The sequence below is a fragment of the Anser anser genome (genome assembly GCF_964211835.1).
Source record: "Anser anser genome assembly, chromosome: 1".
In the NCBI taxonomy this organism is placed as follows: domain Eukaryota; kingdom Metazoa; phylum Chordata; class Aves; order Anseriformes; family Anatidae; genus Anser; species Anser anser.
Window position 1 is genome coordinate 182515935 of NC_139720.1, and position 13436 is coordinate 182529370.

Sequence of the window (13436 nt, forward strand, 5' to 3'; positions counted from 1 at the left end):
CGGGGCGTGCCAACCTGGCAGAGTCCAAGTCCGGCTGCTGATTGAATGCCTTTTCCTGTAAATGTGTGTTTAAATACCAGGCTGATGATCTACCCCGTCCAGCTCGATTTATCCTGTGCTGGTGATAGGGGAACAAAGAAATTAGCATGATCCAAGACAAATAAAGGAAGGCTTCAATAAAGGAAGAAGTTCTTTTTAACAGAATAACAGAGTCTCTGAAGTTGGGAGGGACCTCTGCAGGTCATCTGTTCCCATCCAAGCAGGTCACTGTTTCTTAACACCAAATTCCCTGAAACCAATAGTGTTTCCACTAATGTGGAGTGAATGGCACCAACAAAATTTAAGCTGGAGAACGTAGGACAGAAGGGCCTGCATCAAAATACATAAATTATCTTCTAAGTGGTAAAAAGAAGTGGCCCAGGGACTATTTTACCTACTGCACTCTCCAAAGTGCTTTCTGATATGGGAACAAAATACTTACTGGGACCTGTGTGCGGTTCTCCAAAATAAACAAATCAGTGCTATCCACCTCACTATCCAGAAGATGGAAAATTAATTATTATAGAGAGTCACAGTAACTAGAGACCGCCTGGTGCTCAGTCCTTCGCTGGCACACGCTTTCAGGCTGACGAAATTACCCGAGATGTTTAGATCTGTTGTGCCAAGTTCCCGTAACATCCCCAGCTTCCATGTGTGCTGGTAAGTGAGAGCAGTTATTCCTGTAATGTCCAAACAAACCAGCAAATTACTGCCTAAACTCTGCCTTCTGTGTGTCCCCCATGGCTTCTGGGATGAGCTGCTGGCCTTGGTTTGCATACGCTGAGCTGATTTTTGTGAGATAAACAGCAAAGAGCACTCACCTCATATCTCTCATGTATGTACCTTCCCTGGTAAAGAGCAGGAACAAGCTGCTAGATTAAGAATTTGAAAATCAGAAATGCTCTGGGGTGTGTCATCAGCTGGAGACAAATCCCACCATTGCACTGCTACTAAGGCATCCACTTTGTTTGTGCCTCCGACTCAAATGCATTAAACTTAATTACACAGTATTACAACTCCAGGACAGTTTTACCATATTTGTGTAGGAAAAACTTTAAAACAGCACTCCTTCATTAATAATTGAAGCGGTGCTTGTGCTGGAAGCAGAGGAAAGCAAAGTGATGCCAGCCTGTCGGACACAGTGCAAAGAAGCGATCTTAAACTGTTTTAATAAATGCATATAAATCCTGTGTTCATGGTCACTTAACCCAGAACATGGAGGCTACAGATGGAAAAACACAGTAGGTGATCTACTGCATGTCCCAGGCAGTGCAGAACTGCTGCTAGCAGCGTGTTTCCGTTGAATAAATTTAGTTCTCTGCACCCCAAGCCCTTCCTGGTGTACCTTCCTATGATAAGACTTTTTGATTTTTCCCCTCCACAATGGATAGTTTATATTTGCCTTGTGATTTCATCCACCCCTCCTAATTGCATCCCTTCTCCTGAAGGAGGTAACTCCCCTTGGTGTTCAGACCCTTCAAATATTGATTTAAAAAGAATCTCCATGCCCCTTTTCTTTTGCAGAAGTGTTTAAGCCCTGCTTTGTGCATATTTAGCCTGTCAAATCTCTCTTCCTGCATTCCCCCGCATCCTTTTTGCTGCTCTGCTTTTATGATTTCTCACTGTGCCTAAGTCTCAACACTTCAGCTTTGGTGGTAATAGAGCAGTCAGGACAGGTTTGCCAAACCCTTGCATCCAAAATGTAAGATGATTAATCCTATTGTTCTTCCATTTTACAACTGGGGACAGACAATTTGTTTTTGCTTGGACTGTCTTCCCACTGCCTTCTGGGCTGGAACAGATTGTCCCCTCCAGTGCAATTTCAGCCACATTCAGTCCTTGAAATTGTGTTTGCAGCATTTATCCTTAAAAATAGGAGGGGAAAAAGAAAATTAAAAAAAAAAAAAAAAAAGAGGGAGTGAATTAGGAGCTTTTGCCCTCCCCTTTTCCCAGATCTTTTTTTCCATCATTAACCCTGTCAGTGCTTAAAAGGCTTGGGAAAAGTCAGGCATGGGAGAAGGTGACAGGGGAAGGGGATAAAACAAGGCAGGTGCTCTGGAGAATTGATGAGCGTCATTGGCAAAAAGGCACTTTTGAGCAGGATGGTTTTAGAGGGTGTAGTGAGGATTAGATTGGGAGGTTGAACTGGGGAGGCCAATGAGGCAAGATGTGGCAGGAGTAAGAGATATACTGAGGAGTAGCTGATGGGATGGATGGACAGTGCTGGGTAGGGTCGTGGTGCAGTACTGCTGTCTGCTGAATTTATTGCCTGCTGGATGTGTAGGATGAATAAGAACAGGCTTTATGGTGCATAAGAGGAAATGGGAAAGGTGGAATTGTAACATCAAAAGAGAGCTAATGCTCTGGGAAAATATACTGAACTGAGAGCAAGTCTTGATTTAGGATTACATGTTATGATAAGATGGAGCAGATGGGAGAGACATTAAGACAGAAAAGTTTTCCACCACCATGCACCTGCATTTTTGGTGTATCAGGACACTGTACCAAAGGAGATGTAAAAAGTGAGGTAAGAGTTTTAATGATAAAACTCCCCTTAGGCTAACAGAGACCTCAAACTCTAAGGGTAAGCTCGAGGTAGGAAGTACCTTTTTTTCATTGCTTGACAATCCTCATTCACTAATCATAGTGTAGTCACTATCCCACGTTCCAGCTACATGTGCTAGGGCAGGGTTTCAGACCATGCAAGCAATCCCATTTTGCAAGATGTTTTGTGTTCACAGTCCAGGTGGTATTTTCCATGGTATACGGACAGGCAGGCTTAACTGCAGGCCTTCCTGAGCACATGAGCAAGGGTTTGGGCAGATCCTTTTTGTGAAGCAATTCAACAGCCAAAATTGAGGGTCTGTGAGTGGTTGCTGTAAAATTTGCCCAGCAAATATTCCCCTTCCTGCTCCTGGCAGGAAAATATTTATAGATGCTTACCCTGTCCCATACATACAAATGTGCAAAACAAAGCAGCGCTGCCCCTGAATGTAATTGTGTCAGCTTGTTTGTATCCAGCACCTCAAGATATGTTGAATTGCTCGTCCCTTGTGGAAAAATAAAAGATGTATGTTTGGGTAGACTTCCAGGGCAGGTTTCACCCAAGGGATGCCTGGCCGGTGGCATGTTTTTAACTATATTTGATGTACCTGATAATCTCATCTCGTTATGTTTTGTAAATTACTGAATGCATTTTTCTTGCATTTGACCACGGTAACTTTGACTCCTTCATTCATTCATTCATTTTTGCTGGTTTTCTGACTGCATGCACTCCCTGCCACAGATGAGGCTTGAGAAATTGCTTCTGAGAACTGAGCTGAAATTGCAAGGAGTCCCATGTCTCTGCTTCACAGATTTCTTTACAAGATATTACATTGGATCTAGTACAACATTTTACAAGCCACACTGGAACTGCTCAATAGTTTAAGCTTTACCTTAAATAAAATAAAAAAGCATCCCCTTTTGGTCTGAAAACAAACAAAAACCAACAATCTCATTTCTCACTTAAGGTAAAGAATAATTCCTGTATCTGCAATGCCAACTCCTCAAGTTACAGAGCTCTGATAGCAACAGAGAGCACTTTTGTACCTAAAGTTTTACCTGGGAGGCAATCACTTTAACTAGTGTCTGCTTAAAGATTTAAAATCCCCATGCAACACATTCTAGAGCATAACTTGATTTGAGGGACAGCAGATGCTGGGTTGCTGCCACCAGCAGAGACAGAAGATAGTCTAGGAGAAGGCAAGACCTCCAGTTTTGACCGGTGTTGTCTGCAGCACTGTTGGCAAAAGATGTACCTCCCCATCCAGTGGTGTTAGCTGAGAAACTGTCCACCCTGGAAGCCACGCAGGGATGACGGGTGGATTTGAAGCACCAAGGAAGACACAAGGCCTTGAGAAACGACAGTGATAAGCACCAAACACGGCCTGAAGGAGGACAGATAGTTTGGTTTGGTTTAAATAGTTTTGGGTTGTGCTTAGTTTCTGTTCCTACCTGGAGAAACAATGCACAGTGAACACTAAGTATTCCCTGCAGACATGTACTACTTTGGTGCTACTGTATAAAGAAAACAGAACGTATCAGGCGTCCTAAAAGCAACAAATAAATGCTGGGGCTTAACTCAATAGGAGAGACTCAATGTAGTCGAGAGACTCAATGTAGTTGATTATTGTTGTAGGTGTCCAAGAAGGGATGATACAGGCAGGAAGCATTTGTGGAGTTCTACAGAAAGGAACTGGAAGTATCAAAGTCTAAGCAAGGAAAAGGATGGAACAGATAAGAGGCAATTTTTCTTCCAGTGCTTTACCTCCTTCCCTTTCTGGAATAATCCACCACAGGGAACCATGTGAGTGAGGATTTTAGAAAATACACAGATGACAGCAAATGTTTTGTGTTGAATTAGACTTGATGTCCGGAGAGTGTTTTTCTCATTTCTAGCATCCAGCTTTAACTGTGACTGTCTAGAAGATGACAACAAAAGCCTAAATCCTGCTGAAACTTTTATTTGTACAGTCACAGTGAAAGTTGTCCAGAACAATATCAGTCTGAGGAAGCACAAAGAATACCAATTTCTGACATTTCTTCTTCCATCAAAATCAGATGCAATGCTGAATTCAAAATAAATGTACCAATAACAACATTAAGCTTTGATTTATAAAAGCTACAGTAAGGTCAGTGTAATGTTATCCTGGTTTGGTAATGTACATGCCCAAATTGTCTGTATTTTGCATAACCCTATAACCCCATTTTCAAAGGAAGTTCTTCACAGTTTGTAGTATTTCCAGCTAAAATGTCACCGCCTGGTTTAGAAGGTTAAACTAATATTCATCCCATCGTGACAGCCCTGGTTGACATCCTAGCACTGCTGTTGACAAATGATTTTGTGATGTTACATGTTCATGTTAAGCCAAATTAACAGTAGGAGTCATACACCGAAGTTACACTATGCTGTATTCTCACATGCTGTATTCTCACTATTCTCACTACGCTGTATTCTCACTATGCTGTATTTCTCACATAGTGAGAAATTGCTTGATTGAAACAATTTCCTATCTAGCCACAGTGGGCAGCTCCTAAGTGGTTTAGGGCTTTGCATTTAAAGGAATTTAGTATTGAAACAAGGCTACCTTGACAACTACATCCTCATCTGGTGTATAATGCCCTGACTGAATGGTGGAAAGAAATGTATAAGACTCAGTGCATTAATTATTGCAGGACCACTTGCTGGCATGGACTGAGAGTGGTGCAGTGCTACAAAATTCTCAGTGTCTTGCAAAATTCACTGCATGACCGTAACTCTTTGGACTTCAGCAGAACTAACCTGAATTATAAAAGATTATATCTTGACCTGGATGGATAAACAATTATATAACGAGTCATTGACATATCTATTAGAACTGCTTGGAAAATGTCTTTAGAAAAATATTGTCAGAAAAAAAAAAAAAAAAGAATATATATTTGATTAAGAAAAAAAGTTTTTCCTCAGATCTTGAAGAACTGGAAAGAGAGCAAAGCTGTCTGCAGAAAGCCTTTGTTTAAAAAACCCTCGCATTTTCTGTTTACTTCAAAGTACAAATGGAAAACAGTAGATGAGTCTCAGTGCTTGAGAGTGGATGACATTAATGGACTGCTGTAGAAAACAGAAAAACAGAACCAGGAGTTCCCTTTCCTCCAGGGTCTTTGCTCAGGAACAGGCAATGAGCAAATCATGGCTGAGGTCCTCAGATGCAACAGAGCACACGTTCCCACTCACCAGAGAGGACAGCATTTACCCCCATAGACGTACTTCTGGGCACGTGGCCTAAAACAGCATTTGCCTTTTTTTCCTTTTCATTTCCCTCCTCTGAAGCCATTTCAACAGTGCACATTCACATCTAGATTGCTTTTTTGTTTTAGAGGGAATGCTCTATCATTGTAATCCACAGGGCTCAGGATCTCACAATACTAAAAACATTTTTTTGACCTTTTTAGTATTATACCAAATGCTGGTAAGCAATTAAGTGCAATAAATCTGTGTAAACTGAATGTATAATTTCTCTTAGGAATATAAACGTGAGAAAAGTAAATGTCAACATCTACCTTAGTGTTTACAAGCGGTACAATGGAATGTGAATTCTTTGTCTTTCCTGAATTCCAATTTTGTATATATTGTTGTTAGAGGGATTTTTTTTTTCATTACTTGTTTTTTAATGAGTTCAGAAATGTAATCTCTTTGGTAGCGCTGAGTATCCCACTTGTGAGGGACTTTCTCTGACAGTTACTACTGATCCCATAGATGCAGGTGCACCATGTCCAGTGAAAACCTGTGTCTGAAAAGGCAGTGGGGTAGAGACTGTGAACTGAGTTCAGTTCTACAGCTGCAAACCCAGTTAGGCAAAACCATCACCAGGAAAGGCCATCATTTGTACACCCTGTAAAATTGGGTTCCCTGTGGATGTGATTTTCTCTACTTTCTGATCTCTGAACAAAGATCCTACAAGAAGAAATGTGCCTAAGACAAAAATACAAAGTAACTCAGTTCCCTGGTCTCAAATTGGCGGGACTGAAGCTGTGGTTTGGGCCCGGCTATTTGATAAATACAGAGCAATCACCGCCAATATCTTCTGCGGTCAGTTTTGAATTACAATTTTGCTGTTTTCACAGGACATAGCAAAGCCACGCTTCATTTGATACCCACAAGCCTCCTTTGTTATAATCACTTTCCAAATGTCTCTTTCCTACTAACTTGCCAGGCTTCTGGTTTTTCTAGCAATATTACTTGAATTTGCATTGGTCAAAATTCTCCAGGAACCTTCCCAGCTTGACAGACAAAACTGAATTAAGGTGGTATCACGTTTTCTTCACTCACAGAATGTATCTCCTTCCCCTTGCACAGACTCATGAAACTACGGACATCCCAACTTTGGATCTCTCTTCACTAGCATATTTTGTTTCTCATCAAACTTGATAAAGAGTTTTAATTTTGCTGATGGCAGTCCCTCTTCTCAGGTGTAGGACATCCTGTGAATGTTACCAACAAGAAGATACTATATGATAAGAACTTCATATTGGAATAAATGAGATGCTTTCTTACACTTTTAATGTTTTTCTATTAGATACTAGTAAAAAATTTATAAGCAGACTTGTAAAGCTTCTCTCAAGAGATGCTGATTGACACACTCCTGTGCACTGATATGTTGTCCTCTGTTCAATGAACTATGCTATAATTAGCTGCATCCAACACAATTTAGAGCTTCAACTGTTGGTGAAAGCAAGAATAATTGTTACCTACTTTGTGTTAATTCATATTTTGCATAATACTGGGCAATGGCAATGCCCCTTGAAGATAACAGCACGCTTACACTGCATCTAATTCTTCTACACTTCTGGCAACATTAACTTTTAATAGTTGTTTACATACCCCTTGGGCGGAAAAGCAGCTCCAGTGTCTGGCTTGGTGGGTGGCTGTTCGACCCGCTTGGCCTCAGACCCCAACCCCCTAATACTGGCTGTAATCCTGTATTCCAGTGTCTGGAACCAGACAGTATTTATTGGGAAGAAAATACCCTTTTTGGCAAAGGTCTAAGACAGGTTGTAGGAATAATGCTTAAGAGACTAATAGAGTTGAAAAAAGAAAGCTTGTGAATCAAAAGCTAACTCTCCAGACATGCAGTCCCACCAGCTCTTGGGAACCACAGCCAAATTGACTGGAGTGTAGAGGCACAGGGACCAAATTGATTTTTATTACCACATTCTGAGTAGTGCTACCAGCAGCTCGTGGGAGATATAGGTGTTCATTCTTTTCTTTCCCTGTCTATTTCTGAGCGTAGAAAGGAAGATTCTGGTGCCAGGGGAAAGACAGCTAAAACCATGTTGTATCTGGCACAGCAGAAGTTCTTAGAGTGCTGATATCTTTTCTTGGGAGCAGTCATTGTCCTTTATTACATGGAAGCAGAAGCATGTATCTTATATTTTCTCTGAAAAATTTTTAGTTTGAGAATGTTTGGTGCAATATTATGAAAAAATGAAATCCTCTCAGCTTTCAAAATATTTTTTTTCTCAGTTGTTTTCTTTCTCAGCTAAAGAAATAGCATTAGTTTTCTATTTTTCCCCGAGTAAGACGACAAACGAAAATTAAAATTTACTTCTTCAGAGAAATAGAACTGATCATGATATATTTTAGGTTTAGCACTGTTTTAATTTACTGTGATGAGGGCTGCTGCTTGTATAAAGAGAAACATAAGCCCATCACCACACAGTTTGCTGACACTGGCTAAGAGAACATATGCCCGTGCTTTGGCTAGGGGATGGCAGATGTCTTCCTGTGGAAAGCCTGGGGCAAAAGCAAAGATGTGACCTCAAACTGTACTTCTGCCTTCAGCCTGGCAGCACAAACCTTCCACTGTGCCCACCCCATTATATGTTGTGTCTAATACCTGCATCGCTCAAAGCTGAAGATACTGCAATGAGGAATATATATAGATAGGGTTTCTTGGTTTTGCACTCTCAATGCTTGTCCACTATAGTGAGCTCCTGATGAAGATGCAGGTTGCATAGGGAAAAGCACGAGCAACAGGGTAAAATTTCTGCGCTTTGGGCAGAAATGGACTCTGGTGACCCTTGCTCTTCCACGGCTTCAGATGCTTTCACAGTGCAACCGCTGAAACTCAGTCTTAAACACAGATGTAGGCATCTTCTCATTCAGCACAATATGTGCTGTTTCTGTGCTTGTACAGAAGCCAAATATCCTTTTAAAGTACAGAGGCCAACTGCTGTGGAAGTTGTGTTGTGTTGCAAAAAGTTGAGGGCAAGCTAAAGTCAAGAAGAGAGACAGCAGAGGGCAAAAGCTAGATGAACGTGTAATGTGGGGGGATTTATGCAGAAGTCTTCATTACTGCAGACTCAGCTGTAAATAAACTGCCCACAGCTGCTCTTTCTCTGCCACCTTTGGAGGTGGAAGGTGCTTTAACTAGCAGAAAATCCAAAGGAAAACCTTAGGTATATAACCTAAGATCACAAGTTGCTCACTGTCCCCTAGGAGTAAACTACTTTACTTTACCTTGTTACTTTCATCCACGATCAGAATCAAATAAACTGTTTTACTTTGAAAAGACTTTAAAGCAAATTGCCTTGAAAAGGTGAAAAAGCACCTCAAGTTCATATATACATCTTGGTGGCTTATTCGCCTTCCCAGTGGGAAGAGAAGATCAAAAAAAAAAAAAAGTTTCAGGGCTATCAGAGTTTCTTTTACTTTCTTGCTTTCTACTTAAAAGTATGCTTGTAAGAGAGAAAGGGAGGGAGAGGAAGAAAATAAAGAATGAGACTCTTTTGAAGAAGAATAACTGGGGGAATTCTGTCATTCTTCCTATTTATACTTTTTCCCTACCTCTTTCTGGCAGAAGGAAAGAGAGAGGAAAGGAATGAAAACCACCAAGTGAGGAAGGTGAAGGCAAGGAATCCATCACCACAGTTTTTGCTTTTAACAATGTAACTAAAATAAATTAAATTTTTGGTCAACATTTTAAATGAGAAGAATACTTTTAAAACCAGCCCTGCTTATTACCAATAGTTATTTGTGTGTATGGCACTCTAATCTGCAAGAAGACAAAATCCTTCTGAGACGTTTGCCTCAGTGCTGTCAGATGTGGCAAGAAGTCTAGCTTTAAGACACCTGAGTAGGAATGGATGCTATTCTTGTTGGCACCAGGTAGGTCTCTCCTTGAGGTAAGAAGATAGACAGGGTACCATAATGCTACGGAAATTGTCTGGGAATAGACAGTCAAAGAATGGACTGAAGCTGAGGTTAACTCTGGGAAGCTTGAATTGAATTTCCAAGGTAGTACTCCAATAGCATGTCTGAAGAACAAAGTCTGCATATAAGAAAAAAGGAAAAAGGATTGTGGATTTGCACACAGGAAGTAAAAAGCAAATTGATACCCATGTTGTAAAGACTGGGATATAAAGAACAAGCTAGAACAGAAGGGAAGGAAGCACAGAGTATAAGAGACTATTATCTTTGAAGGAAAGAATGTCAGAGTGTGGGAAACAACTTTTTTTTTTTTTTTTTGGCTTTTAAAGAAGCATTAGATATAGGAAGACAAAACAATAGACCGAGGGTAGGTGGGAAACCCAGGTTACAGGCAACATTTCCTACCAGCAACACGGTAAGCCCTTCAGCACTCTTCCAGTTACAGACCAGTAAGGGTATAATTCAGATGCACACTTGCACACTCACAAATTGCCCTATAGGAAATGACACCAGTATAATATGCATTTGTGATATGATTATTTTTTTAGAGGCAGTCACAAAAACTGCATTGCTAAATTGCCACTTTCCTGTAAATATTTCTCTTTTGTGTGTCTTGTTTCTTCTTATGAATTTCCAGATGGGACGATTGGCATTTTCTTAATTAAAGATACCAGGTCCAAACATGACGCTTTTAGGTTATTAACTTTATATCAGACTGTTCTTCAAATGTTGTACTATGCTTCTTGAGGGATCCTGCAGCAAAGTGAGATACTACGATCTCCTTAATCAGAGCCTCTAAGGCATCAGAGTCAAAGCTAATTAGGATTTATGAGGCTTTGGAGAGAATATAATTTATATTCAAACACTATAGGTGATAAGGGGTTGCAGATGATAACTTTGCGTCTCAGCTGAGCTCTGGTACCACAGTTTGACAGGATAAATCATTAGGGGTACATTACACATTATTCTTCCACTTCATCTTATTTTCCTTCAGAGGGCTAGGACAGGGAAAATATACCGCACATGTGAAAGAAATTTGTGGCTCACTTTTTGTTAAGATCCAGGCTGGGACTGAAGCAGCAATCAACACCTCCCGCTTAAAAAGCATTTCTGAGTAAAGTCTCAGCCACTGGAACAAGCTCCCCGTTCAGTTGTCTATCCTGCTTTCCTTTTAACACCTGGATCATTTCACATCAGGATTAGGCTTTTGCTTGCTGAGAGTTCACTAGGGTGTCTGTCAGAGGGATACAGACCTGCTCCAGTGATTTCAGAGTGAGTGCTCTTGAGAGCTCTATGAGCAATCCCACCAAATCCAAGACAGCTGTTCCATTGTAAATGCCTGCTTAACATATGGCTTATAGTCTTCATATGTTTATATTATGTGAAATATAAAATAAATGAAAAGTGCTTGAATTATATGAAACCAGCAAATTGCTATAAACAGAAATGGAGAGAGAATAGTGATTATACACAATCCATACTAGACTAGCAGGAAACATTACCAGTAGAAGGACAGACACCATGAAAGGGAGGACTTCACTACTAGGACACGTGTCTCATTGGTGGCTAATATTTGATGAATGAAATCTCTTCAGCAGGTTCTGGTGCTGACAGTAACATTACATTGCATTTGTCATGCTGTTCCATGTTGGGGCAGTTTGGTGTTTGATCTCTTTAAGTTGTGTAGGATTTCTGTTGTGCTCATGTATGAATTTATGAATTACAAAAATTATTAATTGAGACTTCAATTAACAATTCAAGAGACTTCTTCAAGAGACTTGAAGAAGTCCTCTCCCATCTTTGGGGAAGGACAAGTGTATGTCCTTGGCATTATGCTTATAGTCTTGCTAAAAGTGTCAAATATTCCTATGATTCATGTTTCAAAGTATCACTACCCTTAAAAGATTTTTGTCTTATGTTTGTATTATTTATCTCTTGTGGCAAAGAACTTTCTGTTCAACACCTGGTGCAAGAAGAAACCATTTATTACAGTCCTCTTTATGAAAACTCTGTTTATATTGGAAGACACCCAGTGGACATGGAAAATATATGACCTCTTTCTTTTTTAATAGTAGCATTTATGAGAGGTCTACAGTCATGTCCTTCTTCAGGTCTCTATTCTGGATGAATGAAGCAAAATTCTTGACAACCATTTCTTACCAGTCTGTTTTCTAAAGCTCTCACAAACTCTTACCATTTTTTTGGATTTTCCCATTATTTTTACATCTTTGTACTGCAGAGAGGTTTTCAACAGAGCTGTGCAAGGCAGAAAAATTCTATTCTTTGCCACTTATGAAACCTCTGTTCATACATCCCACAACTGCATTAAAGTTTCTTGCAGCAGCAGCATGTTCTTGACTCATATTCAGTTTCTAATCCTCTATAATATCCAGATTTATTTATTTATTTTTTGGTTGCCTTTTTTATAATGCCTTTCCTTTGTTATCAGAGGCAGTGATGGCTAATAGAGATACAGCTTAGAGGTCTGAGCAAGTGGTCTGCTCACAAGCTGCTCCCTAGTCTACATGGCTGTGTATCTTGGTGTAATCTCCAGTCAGGATCTTAAAAGCCAAAACTGTAACAAAGTCCTTAGACTGGAAGGAGAATTTATTTCACAGGAAATTCTAAAAGCTGCAAAGCAACAAACAGAAGGAAATAATTCTGGAGTCAAGTTTTAAATACAAGGCTCACCATGTCTTCTACTCATACTTCTCACAGAAGAAAACAATTTATATTTAGGACACATGGCCAAAAGTGGCAGCAATGATTTGGGGACTCAATTTGGAGCTGTTAAAAACATTTCACTCATCTGTAAATTAATCGAAGTCATCAGTTCGACAATAGTAGGTGCTGGCAGTGCTCTCAGCTTGTTTCTGCACTATTTTGGGGTAGGTGTGGAGAAGTGGGGATATCACACACAGAGGCAACGCTAATGCCCTGTCTCCCATATGCAGCTCTTTATTCCTCCCCAATGATTGTGCATGAACCTCAAATTGCCTCCAGAAAATTACAACTGTTACTCACCAATTTAACTCTGTTTCCTGCCATGACAAGGAACTGAACAGTCATAACCAAAGGAAGAAAATTTTGAGCTATTTTGAGACAAGAACAAGGCAATGTGGCTTTTTTAATGAGAAAGGCATCTTCCAGTGAAGGAAACAGACTTTTGTGACAGAGCTGTGGAGCTGCTGTTACTTCAGCAGAGAGTTTCAGGCTGCATTTCTATTTAATTGGCATCAAGCCTAGCATCAAGCCCACCTTCAGAGTTACACTTTCCTCTGAGCTTTAATTTGCACTTAAAACTACACTCCACTGACTGAACTTGCTATTCTCTCACCTACTACTTTTTCTTTTAGAAAGAAACTCTACACTCACTTAGTTGCCCTCACCAGGCTGTTTCTCGCCTGGTTCCTCACCGTTTCTTCCCTGCTTCACTGCCAGCATTGTAGCTGAAGGGATAAACCCAGGCAGCAAGTAATCAAACAAGTGGCGGTGAAGATAAAGATGGTATATGTCCAATGGAGAAGCTTACAGGGCACAAAAATAAATGTGCAAAACTCAGCAGTGATATGCAGTTGCTTTTAATAGCATCTGACCACTGTGTTGTCAAAGGAGCAATGGGTACCTGGGGTATCTGGGTACTGAGGGGTACATGGGGCACCCAGCC